The sequence below is a fragment of the Pristis pectinata genome, chromosome 34 (assembly GCF_009764475.1).
Source record: "Pristis pectinata isolate sPriPec2 chromosome 34, sPriPec2.1.pri, whole genome shotgun sequence".
NCBI classification, from domain to species: Eukaryota; Metazoa; Chordata; class Chondrichthyes; order Rhinopristiformes; family Pristidae; genus Pristis; species Pristis pectinata.
The window spans coordinates 2,000,101-2,014,161 of NC_067438.1; the positions used below are offsets into that span (position 1 = coordinate 2,000,101).

The following is a 14,061-nucleotide window of genomic DNA, read 5'->3' on the forward strand; positions in this document are numbered from 1 at the left end:
ATCACATGACGGTATCCTGTTCTCTTAAGTTTCATTATGAAATGGATATCGCTGCCTTTCAGAAGCTGCAGAGGCCAAGAAAAAATTAAATGCTTTCAGCCACCAGGAATTTCACAACGAGAAGTCTGAATTGTGGTTCCCTCAAACAAATCGTGGATATATGTTTTCAACAGTCGGGACTCAAGCACTGATATCTGCCATATCCCAGTGCTCACAGGCTGCCGACCCGAGAAAGAGCTGGTTATCCCACTAAAGTTAAACCAGAAAATGCTGGAAACACTCAACAGGTCAGGCAGCATCTGTGGGGAGAGAAACTGTTCACGTTTGAGGTCGAAGACCATCAGAACTTCCCAGCATTTTCTGGTTTTATTTCAGAATTCCAACACTGGCAGTGTTCATTTTCAATATATTTTCGGTTCCATTCCTCCGACAAACTCTGTGCAGCCTGTCCCCACGTTCAGGGCCCGGGAATCCCCACCCGCCCAGTGACCGAGAGTTTCAGCGCGGGGAACAGGGAGTTTCCCTCCTTCCAATCGACCGCCTCGCAGCCAATTCCCGCCCGTCCCAGACTGAAAGTCGCCGCTGGGAAGAAGCAAACCCTAGGACCCGGCCGGTTTTCCCGAGGAGACACCGACTGCCGCCTCCCTGACCCGCAGGATCTCCCGCTTTCCCCAGTCCCCTGAGCGGACAGACTCGCCGCTCCGGCTCTGGGAACGAAGCGAAGCCTCCTCGGGGTCTGTGGGCCGGCCCGGGGCAGCGGGTTTCCCTTTCACTGGCTCCCGCTGGGAAATAGGAAAGTGACCGCTTGGTGCCAGCGGCTCCCGTGCGGTGAAATGTTCCTGAGCCCACTCACCTGATCAGCCCTGGAGCAGCCGCTTCCCCTCCGGCCGAGACCCTCCTCAAGCAGAACTCGGCGCCCGCACTCTGTCCCCGCTCCCCGTGAGGGGTTTGTAACCTGCGCCCAGCAACAACGTGGGATAAACGGCCTCAGAGAGACTTTCTTCAGTGTGGGGCAGGGGGACACCCCACGGGAGGGGAATCGGCAGCGTCTTGGGAAAACAGAAAAATAATTGTTTCCGCAAAATGGCTGCAATAAATGGGCGGGCCGGAGAGAGTGAAACCGTGCAGGGATTGGGAAGGACGGGCTGGATCCGCGATCACTGAGTTCCGGCCAGAATTGTTGGAAAACTTTTGACTGACATTCGCTCTGCTCAAGTTCAGAGGCGGAGCGAATCAGCCCCACCCCCTGGTCCCTGTGGACACCGAACCCGTCAGCGGGTGGGGAGACACGGAGATGTTTATCCGGAGACACAAGAGACTGCTGATGCTGGAATCTGGAGCGAAACACAAACTGCCGGAGGAACTCAGCGGGTCGCGCAGCATCTGTGGGGGGAAAGGAATTGCATTGTTTCGGGTCGAGACCGTGCATCAGAACTGGTTACATTTATATAGCGCCTCAGACAGCCCCAGGACGTCCCACAGTGGCTCCAGCAGGTGAAGTGCACGCGATGTTGGGAGGTCGGAAACAGGGCGATAAGGTTCTGCACAGCAAGATCCCACAAAACAATGTAATCGGGCGAATCAGATAATCTCTTCATTGGTCGCTTGAGGGTTAAATTGTGAACCTCGAAAATCACCAGACCGTTTGAGGCCTTCCCCACAGCCACGGGTACACTGGGAGGGCTCGGCCTTTGTCCTTTCTCCGAGTGGAGGTCACACGTCCAGGAGGTCCTGTGGAAGAAGCCTGAGTGAAATAAAAAGGATCGGTGTGAAAATAGGTGCTTGGTGGTCAGCACGGACTCGGTGGGCCGAAGGGCCTGTTCCCCTGCTGTATCTCCCTCTGACTCTGTGCAGCGCTGCAGTGTATTCTGTAATGGGCCCAGATTTTAGCCTTGGTCAGCCAGTGTTGGAGGGAGAGGAGGTGTGGGGATCGGCAGCGGATGGGAAATGCTGGCTTGTCCTGGACGGCAGTGAGTTTAGGGAATGTTGTTGGAGATGGAGATCGGTCGGTGGTGGGACAGCTGTGGGCAGTCGGCAGGTGGGTCACTTGCAAATTATGTGGCAGTCCCGCTGGGTTCTGATCACCGGTGACCCGCCGGTGCGTTGACGGTGGAGGACGGATGGTTGCTCAGCAAAGGTTGACAGTCAGTTGTTGGCGATGCCCACTGCCTGGCACGTGTGGCACAAGTGTTACCTGCCAGTGCCCAGCCCCCGCCTCAATGTTGTCCCGGTCCTGCTGTGTACACGGACTGAGTGTTCAGTGTCCGGGAGTCTGGGGGAGGGGAGGGAAGTAAAGGGGAGGGGAGGAAGAAAGTAAAGCCAAGGCTACTCACCGGGCAGGGGAGAGACGCTGATCACTGAGGCCGATCTCCCATGACGGGCATCCGTTGAGTTTTCCAGCCGGAGGTTCTGTGCTGAGACTTCGCGGCCCTTTGTCCGTCCCTCAGCCCGTGAGTTGGGCCCATTCCCTGCCGGAGAGCTGGATCTCGGTGATGATCAGGGAGCGGTCGAACGCCTCATCCAGCAGCTACAACCTGCTCCTTCGCCACAGCCGTGGCTGTGTCCAGCAGGAGTACACGGAGTTGATAACACTGTCGGGGCACATGTTCAACCCCCGTGTCCCCAGGGTGGATGTGCCAACGTTCCTGTCCAGGTACGTCGGGAGAGCAGAAATCTGTGTCAATGTCAGCGGCCACCAGGAGGGGGACGAGCAAGCGCCGGGTCAAGGTCCGGCTGAGAGTCGATGAGAAGGGAGCCGTTGTCCACCCGCCTCCGTGTCCACAGTCGGAGAAATCCCGGTTACACGCTGTGTGCAGGACAGCCCAGGGTGTGCGGTAACCGGAGCTAACCTGGACACGGGGCGTCCCAGTGCAACGGCCTCATCAGTGAAAACTGCAGACAGGAAGGTCACCAGACCAGGGACCGCACGGAGACCGAGTGCTGGACCCTGTGTGGGGAACAGGCCTCCTGTACAGGGCCTGTCCCAGACGCACCTGCACTCACCACGGGCAACAAGAGGGGAGCTGGCAAAGACCCCAGTACAGAACGAGCCCAGGCCCAGGAAGGGAAGACCCCCATCTCAAGCTGCCAAGCCCCAGCTGTCGACCCCCGGCCTCTTCCCCAGGAGCCGGAGTCGGCGGGAGAGGAGGCCGCAGAGGAACAAGCAGGGAAATGGGAGGTGGGCAAGAGGAAGGCAGCGCAGAAAGTTCCTCCCAAAAGCCAAGGGAGCTCCGACAACAGCGAGAGCAGCGGGGAAAGTGAGAGATGTCCCGCACGGATGTCAGCGGCCTCTCCCCGTCCGAGGATGAAGCCTCACTGTTGGGAGACCAGCACCGGGTGAATTTAATTGTTGGCAGTCCCGCCGTCGGCCAGCCGGAGGTGGTGTTGTACCACGTCAATATCGGGGTGTTGTGGCTGCTTCTTGAAACATTCCCAGTCCTCTGGTCCGCCATTACCCCGTGCCGCTTTGTCAGCTCTCGTTGGAGAACTAACCAGTGGAGAAAAGGGTGAGGGAGGGGCCTGAACAGAACTGAAACAAGGACCGTTCCACGTCCTACAAAGAGACAGGGCTGGTCTGGGCACTGGTGAGTTCCCAGAGCGACACCGGTGACTTGGGGAACGTGACTTGGAGCTGAAGGAGAACTTGCTCAATGCAAGAACAAGTTCATCCAGGTGAAGGAACGTGGTGGTTCTGTTCAAGGAAGAAGTGACGGGCCTCAGACCACCATGGTGTGAGATGGAGTTACAGAGGGATGGGACGTCCATTGTGCGGATGAGTCAGTTGGAATCAGGGGACGTGAAGCTGTCGAGGTGGGGCAGGACATTAGAAGTGCCTCAGGTGTAAGTGGGAAGGGACAGAACAAGGGGAGAAAGAGCCGAGGTCGGAAGAAATGAGTTCAGTGGGGCAAGAGCAGGTTGAAGCGATCCGTCCTGTGTGTGGGTCTTGGGGAGAAGGTAGAAGTGGGCGGTGCAGGAGTGGGGGCCATGAGGCTGGAGGCTGTGGAGGGAAGAATTCCTGAGGGTGAGCTCAGTGACTGGAAACCAATGGCCTGATGTTCAGTGGTGAGGGGACGGTGTGGTGGGAGGTGTGGGGAGGTGTGTGAGAGCTGCTGTCCAGATGCTGCGAGGTACAGGTCAGTTCACTGAACCTCAACAGCACCGCCCGTGTCAGCAGGTTTGATGAGGATTTCTGCTGAAGACCATCCTGGTTCAACTTGTTTCATTTTCCTTTTCTGTTTCCAACTGCCGGTTTCTGAAGTAATTGTTCCGTCGACAACTTGGTGTGCAGCCTGTCACAGACACTCCCTCTGTTCTCCCCACACTCTCCCTCTCTGCAACTCAAAACACACTTGTCTTCTTCCTGTTCTACTTCTGATGAAGGGGCCTTGACCCAAAATGTTCTCTCCTCACTGATGCTGCCTGACCTGCCGAGTGTTTCCAGCATTCTCCGTCTGCCTTTCCGAAGGGAATTTGCTCTGTTTCTATCTGTGATCAGTGGAATAGGTGAAATTTAACACATGTGAGGCCAGTTGTGTGATCATAATATAAATGGCATGAACTGACAGCATCCCAACCTGTGAATATATTGGAGTCAATATTATAGAACTGTGTAACATTTTATACCTTGGTCAAATAATGTCGTGTGTCCCCAAACATAATCTGAATTTGAGCCTGTTGAATTAGAAGAAGTGGGTTGAAATCAAATTAAGCTTTATTACAACAGCAGTGGAAGATACCAGCAGAGCAGCAACATGTCACAGCCAGAAGTTGATTGTTCAAGATTCCCACAATAAATCATATTCTGCAACATAACTGGAGCATTTTTTGTGGGTACAACAAGCAGGATGGATAAAGGTGAATCAGTAAATGTGCTGTATTTTTTATTTCTAAAAGCCACTCAATGAAGTGTTGTATAAAAGGCAGGAATTCCCAACACCGTGGGTCATATATTCACTTGGATAAAGGATTCACCCTCTGCCCTCTCAAGTCCCTGCAGAATCTGACACATTTCGGAAAGGCCCCTCTCACTCGTCTAAACACCAACAGGGATCGGCCCAACCAGCACAGCTGTTCCTCATCAGACACCCCTCCGTCCCAGGGATCAACCTGGAGAACCTTCTCTGCACTGCCTCCAATGAAAATAGATCCCTCCTTAAATAGTGGGAGCAAAACTAGACACGGTGCCCCATGTGTGGTGTCAACAACACCCCGTACTGTTGCAGCGAGAGCCCTCCCCCCCCCCCCCCCACTTTTACCCTCCAGCCCCATGTAATAAAGAGCAAAGAAGGGCAGAGAGGCAGAAAGTGCAGGGGAGGTTCTCCCGGTGGATTCCTGGGCGGAGCGCTGTGTCATGAGGAATAGTCGAGCTGGTTGGGCCGATACTCGTTGGAGTTTAGACGAGAGAGATGTGATCTTTCTGAAATAGAGAAGATTCTGCAGGAGCTCGAAAGGGGAGATGCTGAGCAGGCGTTGTCTCTCGAGCGGGAATCCAGAACAGGGGTCACAGTTTCATGATGAGGGATTGTCGATTTCAGACAGAGATGAGGAGGAATTAATTCTCACAGAATCATGAATCTTTGGGATCCTCTTCTGCGCAGGGCTGAGGAATCATTGGAACGCGCTGCCGGGGGGGGGGGGGGGGGGGGGGTGGTGGTGGAAGCAGATACCGTGGCAATGTTTAAGGGGCATTTAGACAGCCCTGTGCACAGGCAGGGAATGGAGGGAGAGAGACCACATGCAAGCAGATGTGCAGTTTACATTGGCACCGCGGTCGGCACGGACGTTGTGGGCCGAAGGACCTGTTCCTGTGCTGTCCTGTTCTATGTTTTAATACACACAAGGTCGTGATCGATCAAGTTTGGTCCTTGGGGTTATGGTGAACGGGCAGGAAAGAGGAGCTGGGCCCACATCAGATAGCCGAGGGGACGTATGGCTCAGTTCTGCTCCCAGTGATTCTGCTCTGGTGACAGGTACAGGACAGAGTCACGGTGATTGTCTTTGTGGTGGGAACTGTACCAATCAAGGCTTCTGTGGTTCTGTGAAAATTCATTGTCGGCTCTGAGATTTTTGACCTATCAGACGTGTGACCGGGAAGAAGACACACGGAGGGGCTTTTTCACTCAGCCCATGGCCGTGATCTGGAGTTGGCTACCTGAAATGGGGCCGGAGCTGTGACTGCCGCAGCTTTTCAAGGATGCAGTGTAAATACCTGAAGGGAGAGAAATGCAGGGCCACAGAGAAAGACCCAGCGAACAGGACTGATTCCATGGCTCCTGCAGAGAGCTAGTATGGCCTTGATGGGCCGAGTAACCTCCTGCATGCTCCAGACATTCTCCTTCATTGACATTCAAAGAACCTCACAGCACAGAATGATGCCATTCTGTTTTTCGTGTCTTTTGCAAAAGAGAATGCACACCCTCAATATTCCCGACAGCCCTGCAACTCCGCTGGTTCCGTTCTCCACCGACAATTATTGTGAATGCCAAAGAGATCAGCTTCAGGAATCACTGACTAACCCTTGACACCCAAATCCGTGACATTCATCTCATGTTAATTGGAGGTTGTGCGGTCCCGAATCAACCATAGTTCGGTGGGTTGCGCGCCTGAAACTGAACATTAACCTTAAAGCAACTGGTCACTGATACTCCGACATTTTATGGTTAGAAACAGAGAACATGAACAGATAATCTCCGGGAAGGAGCAGATATTGGGATTACTGCTGGGATTTATGCTCCGGGTTTCCCGGACTCTCCCTGCTGATGTCAGTGAGGTTTCCCGCAACCTGCACCACTGCCGGGACCCCGCACTCTCCCGCTGAGTCCCGGGCGGATTATCGGCTGCTCGCTGCAATTGTCCAACTATCCGCAGGCTTCCTGTGAGGGCTCCCCAGGGATACAAGGTCTGGGAATGTTGTGCCCGGCGCTGGCAGCCGTTTTATTCACGGGTTGGATCCGCATCCTTCTGGATTGTTACTCTGCGGGGACAGATTGTCAGCGGGTCCGAATTCTTACCGTCGGGATTACTGCCCGTAGAGAAGTAAGGATATAGTTTCTCGGTGAATGTACCGGTGAAAGTGTAGATATGGGACAAATTATCCGGGTTATAAAAGGACACCTTCCCTCCTCCATAATCCAGGTAGACTCGGATCTTTCTCGGGCGGACGCTCAGCTCTAAGCGTTTCGGTGACTCCGAGCAAACCGAGAACTCTGTCCCGTCTCTCAGTATCACCGCCCAATATCCGTAACCAGGACTCAAGAAGATTTTCCCCTTCCTGTTGACAGACTCCTTGGCCACGCCCAAGTCCCAACGAGTCTTGTTCCCCACCTCCACGTCCCAGGAATGTCTCCCTGATGTGAATCCCTCCGATCCCAGGACATCCACACAGTCATCAAATCTCTGTGGGTTGTCGGGAAGCTCCCTCCGTTTCCCGGTGTTTCTCACGGTTCTCAGATCGTCAGACAGCAGAAGCTAAGGATGGGCTGTATTGGGGTCGAGGGTGACCGGAGCTGGGAACAGAGGGACACAGAATGTCAGTCACACTCACCGCCGCTCCCACAGCCCGTCCGTGGCTGCGACATCAGCAGATGCAACGCTCCAAACACGGAGACGGCCCGATGGGAGGTGCGCTCTCCCGATAGGTAAGAGCGGGCTTCGGTTCGGAGGACTTCGGAGCAGCTAAGTGTTTTCTCTGTTTATCACTTTTATTAGGGTTTTTGGGTGTAAGGGTTAGTTTTTGTTAGGGTTTTTAGTGTAAGGTTTAGATTTTTAAATAAGTTTTTTAATTAGTCGAGTGGGGGCTGGACTGCGCAGGCGCGGCGCGGGCAGCTTAAAAAGCAAACAGCCTATAGAGCGGGCAGCGTCGGAGCGGGCAGCGGAGTGAGTGGCAGCAGAGTGTTCTGGGCTTTGGCTCAAAGGAGTGAGTGGCAGCAGAGTGTTCTGGGCTTTGGCTCAAAGGAGTGAATGGCAGCAGAGTGTTCTGGGCTTTGGCTCAAGGGGCTTCGGCGTGAAGGGGCAAGGAGGGTAAGTAGCTGGTAAGTAGGTAAAGGCAAGGTTTACCTGTTGTTCATTATAGATTTGTAGCTGGGACTAACTAGGGAAAAAAGGTAGTCAGACGGAGGACATGGTCATATGCTGCAGCTGTTTGATGTGGGAACTCGTGGACCTTGCTGCGGTCCAAGATGGCCACATCTGCAGTAAGTGCTTGAGGCTGGACGAACTTTGGCTCAGAGTTGATGAGCTGGAGTCGCAGCTACAAACACTGCGCAGCATAAGGGAGGGAGAGAGTTTTGGAGACACGGTGCATCAGGTGACAGTCACCCCCCTTAGGGTAGGTACATCTGAGGTTCAGGAGGAAGATAGAATGGTGACTGTCAGGGGAGGGAAGAGGAAGAAGAAGTCAGGCAGGCAGACAGGACAGAGAGCCCCGGAGGCTGTTCCCCTCAGTAACAAGTTTTCTGCCTTGGAAGCTGTTGAGGGGGATGACCTGCAGGGGCCTAGCTGCAGTTACCAGGTCTCTGGCACTGGGACTGGTACTGCTGCTCAGAAGGGAAGGGTGGGAAAGAGACATGAGGTAGTGATAGGGGACTCGATAGTCAGGGAAACAGACAGGAGGTTCTGTGGCAGTGAGCATGAATCCCCGATGGTATGTTGCCTCCTAGGTGCCAGGGTCTGGGATGTCACTGATCGGGTCCACAGAATTCTTGAGTGGGAGGGAGAGCAGCCAGAAGTTGTGGTCCATATTGGCACCAATGACATAGGTATGAAGGGGGATGAGGTCCTGAAGAGTGAGTTCAGGGAGCTAGGCAGAAAATTGAGGAACAGGACCTCAAGGGTAGCAATCTCAGGCTTGCTGCCAGTGCCACGTGATAGTGAAGGTAGGAATAGGAGGAGGTGGCAGATAAATGCGTGGCTGAGAAGCTGGTGCAGGAGGGAGGGTTTTAGATTTCTGGATCATTGGGATCTCTTCTCGGGAAGGTGGGACCTGTACAGAGAGGACTGGTTACACCCGAACCAGAAGGGGGCCAATATCCTTGCGGCAAGATTTGCTAGGGTGGTACAGGAGGGTTTTAACTAGTTTGTGAGGGGGAAGGGAACCGGAGGAGTAGGTCAGAGGAAGAAGGGAATGGGGAAAAGTTAGATCAAACAGGTAGAGAGGCTTTGGGGAAGGAGAAGCAGAATACAGGCTGTAAAAGTAGTAAGGTAGATGGACTGAGTGTGTTCACTTAAATGCAAGAAGTGTCAGGAATAAGGGGGATGAACTGAGGGCTTGGATAAGTATGGGGGACTATGATATCGTGGCTATTACTGAGACATGGCTGACGTCAGGAGAGGAGTGGATATTGAATATTCCTGGTTTTCGGTGTTTTAAGAGGGACAGGGAAGGGGGGAGAAGAGGTGGAGGGGTGGCGATACTGGTCAGGGACACTGTTATGGCTGTGGAAAAGATGGATGTTGTAGAAAGATCATCTCTAGAGTCCGTATGGGTGGAAGTAAGGAACAAGGAAGGAGCAGTTACTGTACTAGGAGTATTCTATAGGCCCCCCGGTAACAGTAGAGATATAGAGCAGCAGATTGGCAGGCAGTGTTTGGAGAGAAGCAAAAATATCAGGGTTGTTATAATGGGAGACTTCAACTTCCCAAATATAGACTGAAACCTGCTTAGTGCCAAAAGTTTAGATGGGACGGAATTTGTTAAATGTGTCCAGGAGGGATTCCTGACGCAGTATGTTGACAGGCCAACTAGAGGGAATGCTATGTTAGATCTAGTTCTAGGAAATGAACTGGGACAGGTGAAGGATCTATTGGTGGGTGAGCATTTGGGGGACAGTGACCATTGCTCCATAACCTTTAAAATTGTCATGGACAGGGACAGGTGCAGAGAGGACAAGAGGTTTTTCAATTGGGGAAGGGCGAACTATGAGGCTATAAGGAGAGAACTTGGGAGTGTAAATTGGGATGTCCTTTTTGAAGGAAAATGTACCATGGGGATGTGGTCGATATTCAGGGATCTTATGCAGGATGTTGGGGATAAATATGTCCTGGTGAGGCAGAGAAGGAATGGCAGGGTGAAGGAACCGTGGGTGACGAGAGAGGTGGAACGACTTGTTAGGGAGAAGAAGGTAGCATACGTGAGGTATAAGCAGCAAGGTTCAGACAGGGCCCGTGAGGAATATAGGGTAACGAGGAAGGAACTTAAGAAAGGGCTGAGGAGAGCTAGAAGGGGACATGAAAAGGCTTTGGCTAGTAGGGTTAAGGAAAGTCCCAAGGCCTTTTTCAAGTACGTGAAGGGTAGGAGGATGGCTAGGGTGAAGGTAGGTCCGATTAAGGACAAAGGTGGGAGAATTTGCCTGGAGGCAGCTGAAGTGGGAGAAGTTCTGAATGAGTACTTCTCTTCGGTATTCACCAGGGAGAGGGGTCTTGATGATGCGGAAGGGAGTGCTGGTAGGGGTAATGTTCTCGAGGTTGTTGATATCAAGAGAGAGGATGTGTTGAAGTTGTTAAATAATATTAAGACAGATAAATCTCCGGGGCCTGATGGCATTTTCCCCAGGCTGCTTCGAGAGGCTAGGGAGGAGATTGCTGAACCGATGGTAAGGATCTTTGAGTCCTCGTTGTCTACGGGGGTGGTGCCGGAGGATTGGAGGGTTGCGAATGTGGTCCCCTTGTTCAAAAAAGGTAATAGGGATAGGCCAGGGAATTATAGACCGGTGAGTCTCACGTCTGTGGTGGGTAAGCTGTTAGAAAGGATTCTGAGGGATAGGATTTATGAACACCTGGAGAATCATGGACTGATTAGAGACAGCCAGCATGGCTTTGTGAAGGGAAGATCTTGCCTCACAAGCCTGATAGAGTTCTTTGAGGAGGTGACCAGGAAGATTGATGAGGACAGTGCGGTGGATGTGGTTTACATGGATTTTAGTAAGGCACTTGATAAGGTTCCTCATGGTAGGCTTCTTCAGATGGTCAGAGGCCAAGGGATCCAAGGAAGCTTGGCTGTGTGGATTAGGAATTGGCTTGCATGTAGAAAGCAGAGGGTTGTGGTGGAAGGAGTGCCCTCGGATTGGAAGGCAGTGACTAGTGGTGTCCCGCAGGGATCGGTTCTGAGACCTCTACTTTTTGTGATATTTATAGATGACTTAGATGAGGGGGTGGAGGGCTGGGTTAGTAAGTTTGCGGACGACACTAAGATAGGCGGTGTTGTGGATAGTGTGGAGGGCTGTCGGAGCTTACAGAGGGATATTGATAGGATGCAGAGCTGGGCTGACAAGTGGCAGATGGAGTTCAATCCGGAGAAGTGTGAGGTGGTACACTTTGGAAGGACAAACTCCAGGGCAGAGTACTGGGTAAATGGCAAGGTACTTGGCAGTGTGGAGGAACAGAGGGATCTGGGGGTTCATATTCACAGTTCATTGAAAGTTGCCTCACAGGTGGAAAGAGCAGTTAAGAAGGCCAATGGGATGTTGGCTTTCATAAGTGGCGGGATTGAGTTTAAGAGCCGCGAGGTGATGATGCAGCTTTACAAAACTCTAGTTAGGCCACACTTAGAGTACTGTGTTCAGTTCTGGTCGCCTCATTATAGGAAGGATGTGGAGGCATTGGAGAGTGCAGAGGAGATTTACCAGGATGCTGCCTGGATTGGAGAGTATTGAATATGAGGAGAGGCTTAAGGTGCTAGGGCTTTATTCACTGGAAAGGAGGAGGATGAGAGGAGACATGATAGAGGTATATAAAATATTGAGAGGAATAGATAGAGTAGACAGTCAGCGCCTCCTTCCCAGGGCACCAATGCTCAAGACGAGAGGTCATGGCTTTAAGGTTATGGGTGGGAGGTTCAGGGGAGATGTCAGAGGGAGGTTTTTCACCCAGAGAGTGGTTGGTGCATGGAATGCACTGCCTGGGGTGGTGGTGGAGGCAGATACATTGAACAGGTTCAAGAGCTTGTTGGATAGGCATATGGAGGAACATGAGATAGGGGGATATGCGGGAGGAAGGGGTTAGGTAGTGTGAGGGTGGTCTGATGGACGGCACAACATGGTGGGCCGAAGGGCCTGTTTTGTGCTGTATGGTTCTATGGTTCTATGGATTGGCGCTGGAGGACGGCCGCTCACTCGCTCCACAAGGTGGGCGGACACGTGGATTAACCGGAGCGGGATGTTTCCGTCCGTTACATCTGCTCTTTGGGTTCAGTGAGGTGAAGCTGCCTCCCCGCAGCAGGATACCCAGGCCGGAGATGGGACAGTCGTTGCCCCCCAACCATATCGATGTCCCGTGGGACCCCCATCACCACCACTGCCGACAGTCGCTGAGGCGCAGTGAGCACCGCTGCTGCAGGAACAGGACGTCGGCCTTGACCCTGGTGTGGTGTCCCAAGGTGGCAACACATGACGCAGGGCTGCTCACACCGCACACGGTGACTGATGTCAGGTTTACAGCCGGAGTTTTGTGGATTTAAGGTCCAAAGTCACATAACCACAGTCGGTCGCTGTGTGCCCAAGGCCGGTGTGAACTGCAGCGCTGGTTCTGGGCTGAGCTCCAGACTCGGGTCTCCCCAGGGGTGGTTCCCACTGTGGTGAAGCGGGCGGTGTTGCTGACGGGAGACCAGCCTGGTTCTCCTTCATTGTCATCACCTCCACCTGCTTCTGGTGTGTGTTGGTCTCTCAGGTGCTGGGGTGCGTCGGGTACAGGACATCTCCCGGTCCCCCTGTCCCGGGACTGTTGGGCGCCACACTGCTCCCGGTGTCCCGGAGCTGAGGGGCACTGGGCTGATTCCTCCCCCTGCCGGTTCCTGGCTCGGTCTTTTCTTCTTCCTTTCCCTCCCTTCCGTCCTGACCCTTTCTCCGCCCGCGGCGTCAACGTGTCGCTGAGGCTTCATCCTCGGACGAATTGCAGCATGCTGTTGTACAGAGGGACTTGGGAGTGCTTGGGCATGAATCACAAAAGGTTGGTTTGAAGGTGCAACAGGTTATCAAGAAGGCAAATGGAACATTGGCCTTCATTGCTGGAGGGATTAAATTTAAGAGCAGGGAGGTTATGCTGCAACTGAACAGGGTACTGGTGAGGCTGCACCTGGAGTACTGCGTGAGGTTCTGGTCTCCTTACTTGAGGAAGGATATACTAGTTTTGGAGGTGGCGCAGACGAGGTTCACCAGGTTGATTCTGGAGATGAGGAGGTTACCCTTTGAGGATAGATTGAGTCACCTGAGACTATACTCACTGGAATTCAGAAGAATGAGAGGGGATCTTGTAGAAACATATAGAATTATGAAAGGGATAGATAAGAAGTTGTTTCCACTGGTAGGTGAGACTAGAACTAGGGGACATAGCCTCAAGATTTGGGGGAGTAGATTTCAGTCAGAGATGAGGAGAGGCTGCTTTTCTCAGCGAGAAGTGAATCTGTGGAATTCTCTGCCCAATGAAGCAGTGGAGGCTTCCTCATTATATATATTTGAGACACAGTTAGATTTTTGCAGAGTAGGGGAATTAAAGGCTGTTGGGAAAAGGCAGGGGAGGTAGCTGGTACAGAGAGGTGAGGGGAAGGGGTGGAGCAAGAGCTGGCAGGTGATAGGTGGATCCAGGTGAGCAGAAAGGGGTGGGGAGGGGAAGGTGGGATCACGTTGTAGCCAGTGAAGTTAGAACATAGAAAAACTACAGCACAATTCAGGCCCTTGAGCCCACAAAGCTGTGCTGAACATGTCCCTACCCTAGAAATTACTAGGCTTACCCATAGCCCTCAGCTCCCTGTTTTTCTCAGCTCCCTGTACCTATCCAACAGTCTCTTAAAAGACCCTATGGTCTCCGCCTCCACCACCATTGCCGGCAGCCCATTCCATGCACTCACCCCTCTGAGTAAAAAACTTACCCCTGACATCTCCTCTATACCTACTCCCCAGCACCTTAAACCTATGTCCTATTGTGGCCACCATTTCAGCCCTGGGGAAAAGCCTCTGACTATCTACCCGATCAATACCGCTCATCATCTTATACACCTCTATCAGGTCCCCCCCTCATCCTCCGTCACTCCAAGGAGAAAAGGCCGAGTTCCCTCAACCTGCTTTCATAAGG

The 14,061-nt window shown here is 52.9% G+C and overlaps 1 protein-coding gene and 2 pseudogenes across 1 annotated transcript in view; all 3 read right to left on the minus strand.

Moving 5' to 3' along the window:
- LOC127585803 (uncharacterized) overlaps positions 1-1,064 on the minus strand; it is an 87,933-nt pseudogene extending 86,869 nt beyond the window's left edge.
- LOC127586071 (butyrophilin subfamily 1 member A1-like) overlaps positions 1-1,188 on the minus strand; it is a 119,789-nt gene extending 118,601 nt beyond the window's left edge. Inside the window, exon 1 of the mRNA XM_052043868.1 lies at positions 956-1,188. The gene's annotated coding sequence lies outside the window, so the exon portion shown is untranslated. The remainder of the gene's footprint in view (positions 1-955) is intronic.
- A 5,449-nt stretch (positions 1,189-6,637) lies between these two features.
- LOC127585804 (zinc-binding protein A33-like) lies at positions 6,638-12,871 on the minus strand (annotated as a pseudogene).
- Between the last annotated feature and the right edge of the window lie 1,190 nt (positions 12,872-14,061).